The sequence below is a fragment of the Tachypleus tridentatus genome, chromosome 5 (assembly GCF_004210375.1).
Source record: "Tachypleus tridentatus isolate NWPU-2018 chromosome 5, ASM421037v1, whole genome shotgun sequence".
Lineage (NCBI taxonomy): Eukaryota > Metazoa > Arthropoda > Merostomata > Xiphosura > Limulidae > Tachypleus > Tachypleus tridentatus.
This window is the reverse complement of record NC_134829.1, coordinates 29,608,031-29,627,291: the sequence shown is the minus strand read 5'-3', so window position 1 is coordinate 29,627,291 and position 19,261 is coordinate 29,608,031. Positions and strand designations below refer to the sequence as shown.

Genomic DNA, 19,261 nt, shown 5'->3' with positions numbered 1-19,261 from the left:
ATGGCTCACACCTTTTCGTATGACGCGTTTGGGAATATAACTGAATTGACAAATGTCCTGAGTTTGATCATTCAAACAATATAGAGAATTACAATTTTGAGTATTGGAATTTCTGCGCGTTTTTCAAGAAGTTTTAATATGAATCTTGACCAGCAAAGATGACTCATGTCGTAGTTCTAATTTTCTCTTATCTCATATGTACATATATATAACATAAACACAACAAGGGACCTTTAGAATAAAAGTAAACTACTTAATTCACTTCTTATCATTCATAATATTTGCCAAATTTTATCTTAAACTCACTTTAAATTAACTGCATCTACGACACCTGAAGAAATTCATTCGAAAGGGTTACCATCTTTAGAGAAAAATAAAATTGGCTTAGCTGAAGATGTCTTCTACTTTGCTTGGGCCCAGCATGGCCAAGTGGGTTAAGGCGTTCGACTCGTAATCCGAGGATCTCGGGTTCGAATCCCAGTCGCACTAAACATGCTCGCCCTTTCAGCCGTGAGGGCGTTATAATGTGACGGTCAATCCCACTATTCGTTGGTAAAAGAGTAGTCCAAGAGTTGACTGTGGGTGGTGATGACTAGCTGTCTTCCCTCTAGTCTTACACTGCTAAATTAGGGACGGCTAGCACAGATAGCCCTTGAGTAGCTTTGTGCGAAATTCACAAAAACACAAAACACAAATCTACTTTGCCAAAATTTATATTTATGTTCTCTACTCCTACCATTCTCATAACCAAAAACATGATGCATAAGCATTTTAGCTTCTCTTAACAATCTTAAACACCTCGATGATATCTCTTCTAGTTTCTCTTTTTTTATTTTTCAAGATGAAACAATTTCAGAGATCTTAATCTGCCCTCCTATGACGACTCCTTTTCCATCTCACGGTCGTTCTAGTATCCCTCCTTTAAATCCTTTCCAACAACGCAATGTCCTTCGTAAGACATGAACCCAAGACTGAGCACATTACTCCACATTTGGCTTGATCAATGGCCTATAAAATGAAATCATAACCGTTTTAGATTCGTGTTTAATATTTCATGGATTCAACCAAAAATCCTATTTGTCCTTTTACTAGCACAAGTACACAACTTGAATGGCTTAAGAAACTGATGAACCATTACACCAAGATTCTTTTGTGTTTGTTTCATAACACTGTTAAAGTTATTCAGATCAAAGTTATACTTATCATTCAATTTGTGATAACCAACATTATTACCTTGTGTTTTATTGTAATCAAAACTTACTTGCCATTTGTTCGTTCAACTCCCCAAATCATTTTGTAAAACATTCTCTAGCAACACCAAGCTTTACCAGTTGAAACAAAGAAACTCACACAAAACGAATAATGAAATCCCTAGTAAAGACAAAAGTACCTAAAAGGTGTTTGTAGTAGTTTTTGAAACGAGCCGAATCTAAATTATTGCAAAGTAAAGTAAATGTAAAGTTGTAATAAAGGTAAACATAGCTGAGTATACAGAAACGTCTGAATGTATGTCCACTAAGTGCTAAGCATGTGGTTTTGAAAGAGCTGTGCATGTGTATTTTAGACCGAAATAAGTCGAAAATTTCCACACAGTTTGTATTTAGTGTCATGTTTTCTTTGTTGTTTTTTCAGGAAATTACACGCGGACAGTTCGATTGTGTGAAATATTTTGCAAACAGAAAAGAACAACAACTAAAAATGTAATTGGTGAACCATTACATTACACGCACCATACTCATTGCATTGAAGAGTTAGACTAAGCAAAAAAACGCGTAATGTAAATCTGAATGAAAAAGCCAATATACAATCTAAATTCCTCGTATGAGATTCGTAGCGTTTGACTGAGAAATTCGTGAAGAGTTCTGGGCAGAGAAACGCAAGCGTACTGTTTATATTGATTGCGTAATATCATCTTTAACACTGTTGTTATTGTCACTTCTTACCTTTCTCACATCCTTCATTCCACCCCTCATTACATGGATTATAATTTCCTGGCAGTTCATAATCAATGAAAATACCCTAATAATTTATGTTATTTATTTTCGTTACAGGTTTAAACAATGTATTAAATTAGTGGTTGCTGTACAAAAAAGGAAAACGAGACATTTTCATCGTTGAGTTATATAAACTTTAAGACATATAGTTTACAAAAGCACCAAACTAAGTTATTTAATCACCAGCTTTTGAGCTTTGTTCATGTTGTTGTTTTGAATTAAGCACAAAGCTACACAATGGGCTATCTGTGCTCTGCCCACCACGGGTATTGAAACCCGGTTTTTAGTGTTGTAAGTCCTCAGACATACCGCTGAGCCACTGGGGGGCCCACTTTGTTTATTTATTTTAATTCTGAGTTCGGTACAGTATTAGATAAGTAAGACTAGGACCCAGCATGGTCAGGTGGATAAGGTACTCGACTTGTAATCTGAGGGTTGCGGGTTCGAATCCCTGTCAGATCAAATATGCTCGCCCTTTCAGCCGTGAGGGCGTTATAATGTGACACTCAATCCCACTATTTGTTGGTAAAAGAGTTGGCGGTGGGTGGTGATGACTAGTTGCTTTTCCTCTAGTCTTACACTGCTAAATTAGGAAAGGCTAGCGCAGATAGCCCTTGTGTAGCTTTGCGCGAAATTCAACTCAAACCAAGTAACGCTATGAACATTATTTGGTGATATCAACTTGAACAGAACCTTACACGACACATTAACTAAACGGCCACGCGGATCATAGACTCACAAGTTCAGTTATAATTACAGCTAATTTGTAAACACTAACCAGAAAGAAGTCAATGAATTAGTAGAAGCCGTTATTTACGCCAGACAAGATTTTTAAAAAGTTGCCCGGGCGCCATCCAGGCATGATTTCTAACATTGCTGACAGCACTTTAGTCTGTTGCCCTTGTATGTATGTATGCAGAATCTGTCTGAGTCTGTGACCAAAGAAATATATAGCGGTGTATTGCATAATACTGTGTATAATTACATCAAAACACTAATATTCTACAAACAACTAACGACTAGTGGGTTTGACTGCCATACTCATACCTACTCAAGCAGCTAAAAGCACTGAGTGTGTTCAATGACATATTGCGGGGATCAAACCTTGGTTCTTCATTTGTCTGCCCAACGCGCAGTTCGCTAGAACAGATCCTATCTGTCATGAAAGAAACATTGGTTATAATGTTAAACTAGTTTTGGATAATATTATTGTTTTTTATCTATTTTCATACTTACCAAGATGATTTTTATACTTGTACATGAATTTTAGGCAAGTCTAAAACTCTTGAAGTAGCCAAGCCTCGTGAGGTATTACTGTGTATGTTTATGTTTTTCTTATAGCAAAGTTACATCGGGCTATCTGCTGAGCCCACCGAGGGGGAACAAACCCCTGATTTTAGCGTTGTGAATCCGTAGACATACCGCTGTACTAGCGGGAACAAGAGGTATTACTAGGATAATGGCTGAATATATTGTTAACAATGAGGGTACCAAAATGCTGATTCATTGGATTCTAATCACTATAGGATTAAGGCCTAGCATGGCCAGGTGATTAAGGCTCTCGACTCATAATCCGAGGGTTGCTTGTTCAAATCCTCGTCACACCAAACATGCTCGTCCTTTCAGCCGTGGGGGCGTTATAATGTGACGATCAGTCCCAATATTCCTTGGTAAAAAAGTAGTCCAAGAGTTGGCAGTGGGTGGTGATGACTAGTTACCTTCCCTTTCGTCTTACACTGCAAAATTGGGGACGGCTAGTACTAATTCATAAGTTACTCTTAGTTTTGATCTATATATACTTAATTATAATTAGTATATCTTTAGATAGGAGCTTTTACTAATTCTGGAATAAACAAAAATCTTACATAAAAGGTCAGCCAGATAAAAGGTGTGGATAGCTTTGTGTGCAAAATTTTGATGAAAAAAAATATTTTCTAATGCTTACAGCACTTTGTGCATCTCGGAGTTAAAAAGAACAAAACATTTTTCAACACCATCTAACACTATTTCATAGTTTCCCTAAAACTGTGTATTACATCAAATTTCAGAACTGCACGTATTAATATATATTTTTGCAGTTCTCACAGTCACTATGAAAGCGAGAAGGTACCTTAAAAATATAATACCTCAGAGTGACTATGGAAGCAAGTAGGTACTTCAAAAGTACAGTCTTCAGAGTCAATATGAAACCAAGAAAGAACCTAAAAATACATTACTTAAGAGTCACTATATATGTAGGTACCTCAAAAATATGGTAGCTCAAAGTCACTATGGAAGTAACTAGATACCTCAAAAATACAGTATTTCAGAGTCACTATATATGTAGGCACCTCAAAAATATAGTAGCTCAAAGTCACTATGGAAGTAAGTAGATACCTCAAAAATACAGTACTTCAGAGTCACTATAAAAGCAAGTAAGTACCTCATAAATATAGCCCTCATAGTCACTATGGAAAAAAGTAGATATCTCAAAAATGAGAATAAATAAAAAGTAGCCTATTTCTAAGAAGTTTGAAATTGTGTCAGAAATATTAATCTAGAAGAACATTATTTAACTGTCACGGATAAGACGGACATTAACGACTTACACTATACTAAACAAATGTATTCCTTAAATAAAGTAGCAAACCTATTTGTAAAGTGTTTATTATTTACTTATTACCAAGCTAATACTGGTCTTTACACAACAAATATAAAATCATAAAACGTAACATCCTTAGCCATATCATTTTTAAATATGACATCCACAATCATGACCATCTGAAAAACGTCATTCTCAAGCATGGTATAAAATGGAGACGCTATATCCTCAAGCATGAATTTCTCAAGTGTGATATTCTCACCCATGAAATTCTCAAACATAACATTTTCAGGCATGACTTCGTCAAACATGGTATTTTCAGGGTCCAATCTCTTTGTAAGTCGTGATCTTAGCCCTCTATAAAAGCAAAGGTTCAAGCTCTATTTTAATAAAGAATTACAGCTAGGACACAAAGCTTGTACGGAACAATTCCATTTGGTAATAAAATGTTATAAATTAGGGAAAGGGACATAGGCCAAATAATTATAGAGGCCGACATCCGTGGGAGAATGCAACATGCCTCCGCCACGTAATCCCACCATAGTCAATTTTGACACTAGAAAAATCGTTAAAAAATACAGAAAAATAGAAGTCTCTACATCACTTCTGAGGATCTACGAAAAGGTATATTTGCATCAAATCCCATGTAATTTGATTGTTATACGCATGAATGTTTTACGAATATCTCGAATTGTACTTTTTATCGTTGAAAAACTGAGCGAACAACGAAAGTTCTAAAATTGTCTTTATCTCTGTATGAAACCTGTAAAGAGTATCTTTGTACCAAATTATATGTAAATTGGCCCAATCAAGGCTAAGTAATTGTCCAAAACCCCTAATATTATGTTTATTAGATCTTTTGATTCTATAAAATGACCAAAAAAGGTCCTATCTCACATTTTTTATGAATGAGTATAGAACCTCTAAAGACGTATCTTTGTGCAAAATCTAATATCAACTGGCCGAAATATGACAGAGTAATTGTAAAAAACAACAACATCTGATATCATGGTTTTTGTGGCACTTTGACCTGCACCTCACATAGCTACTAAAAATCGGCAAGCCAACTTTTCTGTTAGTCAATGGCATACAACGTCTACTCTTTCTGTCACATAGCTCAATGTCTACTTTTCTGTTAGTCAATGTATGGTACCTATAAAACATATCCTCGTAACAAATCTCATGTAAGTTGGTCATAATATGGCCGAGTAATTAACCCAAACGTCCAAAATTGCATTTTTTTTGTGACTTCTACCTCCCTGAAATTCAAAACGGGCATGCCCAACTTTTTTATGTTAATATGTTAGACGCATGAAAATTTACCTTTGTGGCAGTTTACATCTTCTTTGCTGTAAATATGACCAAAAATGGGTGTGTCCCACATTTCTGTACGTATATGTGTGGAACTCGAAATATACATTTTTGGATTGTTTGTTCTTTCGCCCCATAAATTCCTTTAAAAGGCCTAAATGAAAAAAAAAGACAAAGATTGTCTGAGTGTGTTGGACCAAAGTACAACCCTACCACGTTTCAAGTCAATACCTCAAAAATGAAGGAGTGGCGATTGAGTAAAGTATATAGTAGAACAAACAATAGAAAAACATTATGTCTCTCTGCAGAGACACGGTAACCTATGATGTGCATCACAAGGTGCTTTTATACCATAAACTGGTTTTTATTTTGAAAATTTGATACGTCTCTCTGCAGAGACACGGTAACCTATGATGTGCATCACAAGGTGCTTTTATACCATAAACTGGTTTTTATTTTGAAAATTTGATAGTCTCTCTGCAGAGACACGGTAACCTATGATGTGCATCACAAGGTGCTTTTATACCATAAACTGGTTTTTATTTTGAAAATTTGATACGTCTCTCTGCAGAGACACGGTAACCTATGATGTGCATCACAAGGTGCTTTTATACCATAAACTGGTTTTTATTTTGAAAATTTGATACGTCTCTCTGCAGAGACACGGTAACCTATGATGTGCATCACAAGGTGCTTTTATACCATAAACTGGTTTTTATTTTGAAAATTTGATACGTCTCTCTGCAGAGACACGGTAACCTATGATGTACATCACAAGGTGCTTTTATACCATAAACTGGTTTTTATTTTGAAAATTTGATACGTCTCTCTGCAGAGACACGGTAACCTATGATGTGCATCACAAGGTGCTTTTATACCATAAACTGGTTTTTATTTTGAAAATTTGATACGTCTTTCTGCAGAGACACGGTAACCTATGATGTGCATCACAAGGTGCTTTTATACCATAAACTGGTTTTTATTTTGAAAATTTGATACGTCTCTCTGCAGAGACACGGTAACCTATGATGTGCATCACAAGGTGCTTTTATACCATAAACTGGTTTTTATTTTGAAAATTTGATACGTCTCTCTGCAGAGACACGGTAACCTATGATGTGCATCACAAGGTGCTTTTATACCATAAACTGGTTTTTATTTTGAAAATTTGATGCGTCTCTCTGCAGAGACACGGTAACCTATGATGTGCATCACAAGGTGCTTTTATACCATAAACTGGTTTTTATTTTGAAAATTTGATACGTCTCTCTGCAGAGACATGGTAACCTATGATGTGCATCACAAGGTGCTTTTATACCATAAACTGGTTTTTATTTTAAAAATTTGAAACACCGTTGTCCGAAGAAGCTTTTTAAAATTCGTTGAAAGAGACAAGGGGATAATTGTTTCGGACACGTGTTTTGACGTCTTTTATTTTATATACGTATATTATTACTGTCGTTTTTCCAACGGCAATAAAACCAAATCTCTATTATATACAACCAATGCACTCGAGTATGATCGCACTAGTGACTGAAACATTGTACTTATCTAAATAAACATTTTTTTCTTCAAAGCTACTTTAAAAACTGCAACTTGTATAAAAATAAGTAGTGGGTTTATTCATTCGAGAACAGTTGTATTAAGAACTTAAATGGTAAGCAATATGAAGCCTATAACAGGGTAGTGTAACTACTGTTAATTTGGTGTGTAAACCGATAAGACAAGCTATTTGAAAACGTTACAGTTTTACTGTCGCTTTGGTTGCTAATGTACCTACCAGAACGACTTTTTTAAGTGACAGCTAAGATGGAATAGTTACTTTGCTGTCAAGAGCCGTTCTGGGTCACCAGCGGATCTTCTGCGTATCCAGATTTAGTATTAAAAACACACTGAATCAAATAATTCTTTCTCATTAAAGACACGGTGTACGTTTAACGTGTAAGGACGCCTCAGAGTAAGTATTCGCTCCTACGACGACGTGTTGGACAAGGGTGGTTGACTTGTTAGGTCATTAGGGTTCGGCGGAAGTATCTCCCCACAGTGTCCCGCCTGACGGATGGGGTCAGCTGGTGCACGTTTCTCGTAACAAGAGGTTTCAGGTTCCCGACTCCTTGCTGTCACGGCTCGAAAGATGGTAGGAGGTTGGCGCCACTAAAGGTGCTGTTGGAATTCTCACGGACTGTGGCCTATGTGGAGATTCTTAAGACACATTTTACGCCTCGCAAGGGAAAAACCTAGAGAAGCTTGACGATCGTGGTGTAGCTGGGCTCAATTGTCACATGCCTCTAACGAAACAAGTTAGGCTTAACTTTGTAACGTGAAACATGATTGTAAGCATCCTATTATTGTTGAGAGAGATATGTGATATGAAAATGTAAATATATTCGTTTCAGTTCACTTAAAAAAATAGATCACAGGTATACAGACAATTGAAACTCTTAGGGAAGGCGCAAATTTTCCGTGTTTTATGAACTTGAAGATATTATAATATAATGTAGGCAGATATGAGACTAAAACGTTATTTTTTCTTAATCATTAAATATAAACTCGTGCCTCATTACAGCATTACTAAATCAGATATTCTTAATATACTTAAATCGTTTGAGTTTTCGAATCATTCGAAACTTAAGGAATACAATTTCTTCAGCAAATCAAAGTGTGTATGAAAATGCGATCTAAGTATATAACATTTTCAACAAAAAAAACTGCTTTTTCATTGGTTGTGCCATGGGGTCCTCCCCCTTAGAATCTAAAAAGATTCTTCCTTCCCCCAAATCTCATTGTGTGTCCCTTGATAAGGACCAGATTAGTCACCAGCGTTTAAAATAATTGGAATAATTGCAAATGCCATAATAACTATGTTGAATAGAATTTTTTCATTACTAATAACTGAAATATATTTATGGTTTTGCTTATAATGCAGCACAACGACCTATCTGTGCAGTGACGAATGCGGGAATCGAGCCCCAAGTTATAAATTGTCAAGCTTATGGCTAAGCCACTAGAAGAGAACACATTTTGCGTTAAGAAGATGTTTTATGTTTATACAGGCTGTGCATGAACGAATTTGTTGTTTTTTTATTTCCCAGTTTTACAAAGTCATAGGAGGGGGTGAGTGAGGCCTTTATCACCACTTGCTTCATTCCATCTCTAGACCTGACACCTCCAATTAGTTGCGGAGAAGAAAACGTAGACTTTATGTCGGGAGGGTTAAATCGAGGACTCCATGCGTGTCTGTCCGGTTTTCTCCCTTCCCGCTAGACCGGGAAAGAAGACCAATTGGTATATTGGGCCACGGTCTCTCACCTCCAAGCATAAAACCTCGCTTGTCAGTTGGCGCTCGTGCCTTGTAAAACCTTTTACGATTACTAAAAAAAAAGTATAAGGAAAAAAAAACGGCGTGCCATATTTGTGCGGTGCCGAGCTGGCGAGGTACTTCTGGGAGGATGATATTACGAGATATCGGTTTACGGGGTTAGAGGGAGAGAAGTCATTATTCCGTTTAGTTATCATGCCCTTCGACACACACTCTCTCTTTAAGTCCTCATTGGAAAGTGACTTTTCGGAGCTGAGGGAGGAAGTCTGTTGATGTTGGAACGATCGACGATTATGAGAGTGAGAAGGCGACATTTAATATCAGTATTATAAAGCCGGTAGAACTATTTTTGCTACTTTGTACTTTGGTCGTGTTTAACCTGTCAACGAAATGCTAGCTGGGTAGTAAATCTGAAAGAGAAATGGTAACACTTAATGTAGACCGGTGCTTCCCCGTAGGAAAACCAAACTATTGACAGAAAATAAGGAGCTTTTTGTGGATGAGGTTTAGAAGTGACTTTCACATAGTTAATATTTGTCTAAACTCTCTTTGTTGTAACCCGGGTTCTGCGTGAGATGTTTACACATTACTCCCACAGAGTTATCTTTACACACGTTCGTTTTCGTGAAAACTCGTGATAAGTCCTACTATGAACGCTAGAACATAGTAAAGAATCGAATATACACCGTCACTCGTGTGTGACTCAGTGCGGTGAGAGTGACTGACTGTATGGAGTTTTCTTACATAATACACAGGAATAGAATAAATGTATGTACGTGAAAGGCGATTAGAAGGACATTTTCATATCACAATTATTTTGATAGCTTAGATACGCCCAGCGGAGGTACATTTAAAATAACAAGGCCTACCGAATTAACTTATTGTGCAACGTTCATCTAACGTTTATATAATAATTTCACAAATTAAAAATCGATTAAAATTCCCCTTTTGAACTGTCTTCGTAAAGTATCGTTAAAATTATAAGGCAGATCAGACAAGCAGAATCTTGTAATGACTTACTAGTACAAGCTTTTATTTTGTTTGTTTGTTTTTGAATTCCGCACAAAGCTACACGAGGACTATCTGCGCTAGCCCGCCCTAATTTAGCAGTGTAAGACTAGAGGGAAGGCAGCTAGTCATCATCACCCATTTCCAACTCTTGGGCTACTCTTTTACCAACGAATAGTGGAATTGATTGTAATATTATATCGCCTCCACGGGTGAAAGGGCGAGCGTGTTTGGTGTGATGGGGATTCGAAGCCGCGATATTCAGATTACGAGTCGAGAGCCTTAACCACCTGGCCCTGCCGGGTCCTAGCAGAAGCTAACGTAGCCTTAAACATTATTAGTTAGGGATGCAGGATACGCTTGTAATGGATAACCAAAGAGGTTCTTATTTTTCCGTGATGTTGAAGTTAGTTTAATAAGGTTCAAGTGGTTATTGATTTCGTGTAACAAAAACTGTTATTATTCTGTTACACAGAAGGATGTAGCAGTGGCTACGTACAAGTAAAGCAATATTTGGATATAGATGAAGTTATCTATGACGTAGTAAGATGTGGTAGTAATTCTTTTGTATCGCTAGTTGCCGTTATTTTATGACGTAGTAAGAAACATCCTTATTAGGAGTTTTCAGAAATCCTATTATTTTGTTTAATTCGTTTGTATTGATCATGATCCTCTAACCAAAAAGATCATGAACCTATAAACAATTCAGTTGATAAATATTTAAAAATCATTGAGATCTGGACTCCACTGACAATTTTAAGGTTATCTTCTTAAAGTTTTTGTTTTGTATTTGCTGACCCTGCAGATGCTAACAAAAACTTAAATATTCAGCTTTTATTTATTATTTTGCAGATCTATTTGACATCGATCGTGAAAGCGTGATATCAACTAACATCACTCAACATGTGGAATTCGCATCAAGAGGTGGTAAATTTCTAAATTTTCACTTAAAAATTCGTTTTGCTAAGAAATGTTCACGTAAAGCATCTAAGTGTTAGGATGCCTGAGCTGTGAATCCAAGGGTTCCTGGTTCGCAATTCTTTGTCACGCTTTGAGATTGTGAGTGCACAAAAATAGTGAATCAAGCTGTTTCCACATACAAGAGTACAGTTCCAGATTTGAAGACGTACGTTGTTCATCAGCTGCGTTTCTTTTAGTCTGTCGGTTAAAAATTATGGAAGACAGTGAGACGTTGTGGATCCGAGCACTCAACTCCTAACCATTAACTTGATTTTCAATAAATGCTGGCCAGTTTAACATCAGCATCTGATTAGTCTCTAATAGGTGGAACATCCCCAGTGCATTTGGGTGCTATGGTCGCAGGCATTATCCATTATAACTTAATGTTGACAAGTAGAACTATTAGGCTGTCCAGAAATAAATGTTGATTTTGAACTGCAAATTTGAAAAAGTATAAACCAGTGTTGTAAAACGTGTTTTAATTAACACATTTTTATCAATGTGAAACGATGCTGTTTGTGACCCTGTTGTAGAAATCAGAGTTTCTATAGTCAATGAACTTCCTTTTCATCCGAGTTTGAAGTCGTAGAGGAAAATCAGACAAAAGTCTTTCTTGTCCATGCTGCCTTGGGGGTTGTGAAACTTACTCTAAGTAGAGTTTGTTTAACCCTACTCCCTACTCCCTAACCCCTATTCAGCTTCCAAATGTCATCTTGAAAATTCCGACATTTATTTATGGGCAACCTAATAACAATAATAATAAACAATTAATTAATTTCAGACGATTAAGACACCTTGTAAGTGACAAACGTTGGATAAAACCAACCAACCAACGATAAGTTACTCAATATTCAGCTTCCAAATGTCATCTTGAAAATTCCGACATTTATTTATGGGCAACCTAATAACAATAATAATAAACAATTAATTAATTTCAGTTATGTTGTAACAGTGGTTTCATACAGGTAAACAACCGTAATAGAAAATGTTAATACAATTAACTTAAATTGGCGATGTTTGTTTAAAGAATAGTATTACAGTATGAAAAAGCAAGTAAAAAGAGACAAAACGTTTACCATTTCATGTTATTGGAGTTCTTGAATATTAAGTACAAAGAGGTTTAGGTTTCAATGTTTGTTTTTCATATGAGAATCTCGGTACTTTCTAAGTAAGATAATACATTACCTTAAGCACAAACCAATTGTTTCTTCTTGATTACGAGAAACCCACTTGAAATAAAAATGTATCTCAGAAGGGCTTTCTTAATCTGAAGATGACGTAGGAAGGTCGAAACGTTGTTCTCTCCTTACCAATAAAAGTGTTAATATCATATCAGCCGTTCTGAGATACCAATTGTTCCTTGTCCCTACAGTTTATCGTTAGTACGGGAAACAGCATTCAAACCTCATTGTTTTTTGGCACTTTAATCTTATCCATTTGTTTTGTTTTTAATTTTCAAATCCTCCTACTAATGGCGTAACATGACTGGTTGACTTAGTCCTAGCTGACTTCTTCTCAGCTGTTTCAGACAAAGTTATTCCATCGACGACAAGAGAACTGTGACACAATCAAATAACCTGAATATGATCCAACAATACAACCAATCTGCATTGTTTTATTAGAGAATAAAGTCCATTTATTTGTGGATAAAGCCACAAATGAATAATTGTTAAATTTATGCTGTTTTTAATCTTTTAGAAGAAACTTGTTCGAAGCAATCTCAATTTTTTATCAGCGCAAATGAATCCCAACCACACTTGTTTTTACACTCTAAAAACTGATCCAAAAACATTCTGGTTAAAAAAAAATCTTTTACACACCCGATAAAAATACTTGAGCATATGATTTATTCCGTTTTTTGTTGTTGTTGAACTATTACGCAGGTTCAAACTGAGAGGCATAATGACTAGATAGACGTATTTTTATTTTAAGTTGCAGATTAACTTCGGTTTCGTTTCTCAAGAGACTTATTGAGAAGATGTGAACGATAATTTACTTTTCCTGTAACCTTGAAGTTAACGCTATATGTGCTTGAAAAGGTCGTCGGTGACTACGTTACGATGTGAACTTTCAACTGACTGACGTGATGTTGACTAACATATGTAGATCCAATTGAAACGTATAAGTTGTTAGAAAACATCAATGTTAAAACATTGTTCACTAGGTTCTGACTAGCATTTGGATATAAATGTGAAAAACTCAGTTATGAAATATTAGTGCAACGTTTTGAACAACTTAATTTTTCCATTTCTGTGTATCACCGAGAAAAACCTAGGTGACTGGCAACTGTTTATTGATGTGTAAAATCAAGTTAAGTGTCTAACAGTACACAAACGTAGTTGTGTGGTATTCGTACAACAATGTGTCTGTGTAGCAATGTAAAAATCCAATACCCGTGAATCACTGTGAAAATATTGTTTACTGGTATTTGTATCAATGCGAAAAACCAACCTGGCTGGTTCTGTGTATTACTGTGAAAAATGTGGGTGCCTAACGTCCTTTTAACAATATACAAGTCACTGACTTAAGTGTTTGTAAAACATAGTGAAACCTACTTGTTAGTTTGTGTGAAACATCTATTGACTATGTATTTTTATAGTAACGGAAAAAACAAGTTGGCAAGTGATCAGTAAACTGTGTGAAAACCCAGTTCATAGGTTGTTATGTAAGAATGTGAACTCTGTGTTGATTTGTATTGATGCTACAAAGTAATGTTAATTGTTGTTGGTGTTAATTGGAAGTAAGCACAAAGCTACACAAGGGTCTTTCTGTGCTCTGCCCTCTAAGGGTATCGAAACGGTTACTAGCAGTATGATTCCCCAGACTTACAGCTATGCCACTAAAGGATGGGTTACGAAGTGAACAATGAATTTACTTGAATTTGTGTAATAAAGTGAAAATCCTAGTTTACTGATATCGACAAACATTGTTAGGTGACTGGTACACGTTTGACAATGTTAACTGGTACCTGTTTAATTAACAACTTTTGTTTCAATTTTTTCAGTATTTTATAAATCATTTTGAAGTGTAAACCACGATTTACGACAAACTTCATCTCTGAAAACACTGGAATGTTTTTGTTTTATATGTTGAAAACGTAAATATCTATAGGGAAATATTAAGAAGTAATTTTTCAGATCTGCAACTTGCATTTTCAAAACTTGCATCAGAAGATATAAACACTTAAAGGGGAATATATAACAAATTAGCTCCAGGTCTGTGACTTATAATTTCAAAACTTGCATCAGAAGATATAAACACCTAAAGATGAATATATAACAAATTAGCTCCAGGTCTGTAACTTATAACTTCAAAATGTGTATCAGAAGATATAAACACTTAAAGGGGAATATACAACAAATTAACTCCAGGTCTGTGACTTATAACTTCAAAGTGTGCATCAGAAGATGTAAGTATATATGTGTGAGGATAAGCGATAGCAATGGATAAACACATCTGTCACGTGATTCAAATATTAAACCAAAAAATAAACTAAATCTCCAATTAAGTTTCGTCTAAATTGACACTTTATCTTACTGTGCGAGTATTCAATGAAGCTAATCTAATAATTACAAAGAGTTGTTCTTACCTGAGAGCCAGGGTGAAATTTGACTGTACTCACCGAAACCTGGAATTCTAAATAAACCTCTGGTTTCAGTTTTTAAAAACTGGTAATACGTTTCCCTATTTTTGTATTTCTTGGCAATTCGATTTCATTACTGCATGAAGAGATAATGTTGATTTCCAGAAAACTTGATAATTCATACACTGAGAGTCACGTCTTGGCACGTGTAAGTACCTGTACTTCTTCAAGGATAATTTTTCCAGTGCCTGAGAGAAAGTTCCGATGAACTTTTAAACAAATCGTGTACCAATATATTTACATGGTCAATGCAGTTCTGTTTGATGACTATTATTTGTTCTAAGAATCCTTATGTAGATAACGGATTACCCTAGTAAGTTTACAAAACCACTTTCAAACTAAAATATGTGGTGAAAGTGACGCTGGTCTTTGAATATTATTAATATCAAACGCGTAAAGAAAAAAACAAAACACTTTAGTTTTACGTCTTTTCAAATCAATTTATTTCTCGTGATGTAAAAATTATCTTTGTTTGTTTGTTTTTTGAATTTCGCACAAAGCTATTCGAGGGCTATCTGTGCTAGCCGTCCCTAATTCAGCAGTGTAAGACTAGAGGGAAGGCAGCTAGTCATCACCACCCACCGCCAACTCTTGGGCTACTCTTTTACCAACAAATAGTGGGATTGACCGTCACATTATAACGCCCTCACGGCTGAAATGGTGAGCTTGTTTGGTGCGACCGGGATTCGAACCCGCGACCCTCGGATTACGAGTCGAACGCCTTAACACGCTTGGCGCAAAATTATCTTACGGAATAGACAGGAATAAGACTACACAGTACATACAGTATAGTACTATAACGTACTTTAATGTGACAGTGTTACAAACACAAATTAATGATAGAAAAACGATAAGTGTTTAATATTATACTATCTTTAGAGATACTTACGGTGTCTGGGTGTGGCCTCCTGTGAAGCAAGCTGGGCTTTGGATCCGTAGGTCTGTGATACGTATCCTGTTGCTGCAAAACGAAAGACGTGTTCATGAGTTTGGGGCCGTCGATGCGTTATAAAAGTGACAGTCAAATAGCAATATTAGTCACGAAGTTTTACAATGGGCACTATTAACTAGTTGTTTCCCTTTTGGTCTATCCTGTGAAAATTAGGGATCTGTTGTCGAGATTTCTTTTGATTTGTGACGCCGTCTATCGGTGCTTATCAGTAAACAAAAATGTTAATTTTATTTTTACTTCTGAATTAAAACTTGATTTTTTTTCTTCCTGGCTTTGAAACACCTATTTGCGTTTGTTTTCTAATTCCTGAAGCTACAGGTTTTCCACCTGGCCTATTGTAGCTATCGATTTATTGTCGCTTACACTGTACAGTTGCAAACATGGTTACAATAAAACTTACAGTAAGTAAGCCGAAGCCATCTCAATCTGGGGGGACAGTTTAGACAGATCCTTAATTATAGGTATATATATTTGGAAGAATATCTGTCATGACACAGGCTAGTGATAACGATTGTGATAAAACCATTCCATGTGTCTGTTTACAATGTTTATACGTCAAAGTAAACCTTCAAATTTATTCTACAACGTGCATAAAGAAATTAAAGTACCAATAACTGTCACTAGAGGAGTGGCAAGAACTCGCGCTAAACGAACAGTATCTACTTTATCTTTTAAGAGAGTCGATTATATTCGCAGAAGGCAGAAGTTTTGTCATAAATTTAATGAGGATTTACCAACAGTTAGTATAAATACAGAAACGTTTGGGTAAAGTTAACAGAGACTTACACAAAAGATTTTTTGTTTTTCTTGCAACATTAGCTCAATAAATAACTGTTACTAAAACTTACATGATAGTGTGTTTGTTATGTGATTGGTGAGTAAAGATATATAAATTAGATATCACCACAGAGATGTTGTGGAAAGGGAGTGCTTCAAGCTATAGGAGATAGTTTCACTCTTCCGTCTGTTTCTATACGTATGTAAGTTGCAAGTTTTCTAATGTACCTTATATTACAGAACGGATAACTAAGCACAGGTCTATTGTGCATAGCAACGACACCTTAGAAGGCACGTGAGCTAAATAAACCTAATTTTAAACTATTGATCAAAGAGGATCGAAACTGTCAGCAGGGACCGCTAACCCAAATGTTTTATTCGGTTCCTTAAGCCTAATGACGGGATGAACTGTCGTGATTATAACGCAGCTGAAAGGGGAAGGGATGGGACGAGCAGCATCGCGACTGGAACCTTGGATCCTCCGACAACGGCTTGGCACAAAAGTAGACAATGCACGCCTTATTATACATACAAATATAGAAGAGTGCAATTTGGGTTTCGATGACAACGCTCACGAACAATGTTAAAAGCGAGTTTTAAGTAAAGTTTTTAAGTAGGATAAATAAATTGCCACAGTTTAAAAAAAGCGAAGAAGATTTTGGAATATGGTGCACGATAGGAGAAGGCAAGTGATGCAGTGATAAAGATGATATGCGATGCGCAGGATACGATGGAATATAAAAGAATATAAGACAACTTGGACTGAGAAAAGGTGTGACATAAGACATGCTTGTCTGCTGAATTTTGTTCATAGCTATTCCAAGGATGTTTGCGCTAGTTATCCCTGGTTTAGAAGTAATAGACCAGAGAGAAAGCAGCCATTCAATATCACCCACCGCCAACTTTTTGGCCACTCTTTACCAATGAATAATGGAGCTGACTGTCACTGTATACTAAAAGTGCGAGCGCATTCGAAGATGGGATTCGAATCCGCGACTATCAGATTGCTACTTGAATATCTTAGCCACCAGGTGGTGATATAGTCAAAGAGCGTCAATCAGAGTAATATAACGACTTATTGAATAAACATGATGTCTTATTTCGCATATACTTTAAACGACTTCATATTTCTTATTAATTTCACCAGATATAAGTTTAACACCAGACCTGTCATGCTCTAATCAGTTAACAGAAATATCAGAATTTACAAAAAAATATATACAAATATATATATGTTATTTTCTCTCACATTATCGACATTCGAAATTACAAACGTGAATGCTGTTAGAAGTTATTAGACATGCTCTGAAAAATAGATCAAAATAGTTTGAAAAAAAGATTTAAAAAAAACGTTAAAATAAAAAAATATTACAATTTTCTACTGGAAAACATATCTGTGTAAAGATATTGAGTTAACACAAATAAGGGACTCGATTTCTCTTAAACAATGCTTTGAGCTACTTATAATTTCATTTCCCTTGCTTTGCTCAACTTTTGTTTTATTTGATGTCAGAGAAAGCAGTAACAACACATATATTATAGTTTTTTTAAACGCATCTCGAAATTAAGTCAGCATCAAAAACATAAACGTGATCGGTGTTAAGTTTCTTGAGTACAACCTATTGAAAGTGATAACATAGGAAGTTACAGAAATAAATATATTCTCTTGAAAACGTCAGAATAAGAAGGTGTAAACACAGAAAAGTAAAAATTGGGAAATATTTGCTTTAAATACACCCTCATAAGAAAGTAAAAACTGGAGGATATTTACCTTGAATACACCTGATAAGAAAGTGTCAATATAAAAAAGTACAAAACTGGTGAACTTCTGCCTTAAATACACCCTGGTACAAAAGTGTATATGTAAAAAAGTACAATAATGGAGAATATTTTTCTTGATTACATCCAGAGAAGATGTAAACATCAGAGAACACAAAAATGGAGGGTGTTTTTTTTTAAATACATGTTAACACGAAGGTGTAAACAAACGTGAATGATATTTTCTTGAATTCACTCTGATAAGAAGACATGAACATCAGAAAACATAAAAATTAACCATGTGTTTTTTGACTAAATTGTAATAAAAGGGTGTCAACATTAGAAAATATGAAACTAGAAATATCTTAGGTTGACACAGTTAAGATTCTCTGAAATAACTTAATGTGCTCTTAATAAGATACTAAACACGAATATATGGTGATCCTAACTTTTTGATAAGTGAATTTTATGTCTCGAGGAATATTTGTGGTAAAAAAGACAGTTTATTTATTGTCGAATGCAATAATTAATATTTCTCGTGTTGTATGTCATTGCCTTGTTCGTATTTTCTCTCTCTCTATATATATATATATGTGTTTATATACTCATATATGTGAGTTTCAAAAGGCCTGGTTATTAACTTATAAGAGAAAGTTACTGTGATTTGTTATTAGCATTATATATAACAAAATTTTCAAATCATTTATTGATCGTTATTGATCCGCAAAATGATCTGATTTCCGTTGAGTATTTGAATGAAAACCAAAACAAAATTACTCTATCATTTTATAGTTTCTAAAAATGCATGAGTCACAATGTCGAACATCTTTGAAACTGTTTTTTTTTTTTTTATACAAGCGGCACAAAAGTACTGTACTTCTCGGTTCATCGAAAAGATCTCCTTCCGTTTTCCTCAAATATCTTTATAAGGTATAGAGGATAAATACAATTTCAAAAC

The 19,261-nt window shown here is 35.4% G+C and overlaps 1 long non-coding RNA gene across 1 annotated transcript in view; it reads left to right on the top strand.

Annotated features, from left to right (window-relative positions):
• The window catches only part of LOC143250825 (uncharacterized), a 59,263-nt gene extending 44,422 nt beyond the window's left edge, over nt 1-14,841 (top strand). Inside the window, exon 3 of the long non-coding RNA XR_013028367.1 lies at nt 11,066-14,841. This is a non-coding gene — a long non-coding RNA (uncharacterized LOC143250825). The remainder of the gene's footprint in view (nt 1-11,065) is intronic.
• The last annotated feature ends 4,420 nt before the right edge of the window (nt 14,842-19,261 follow it).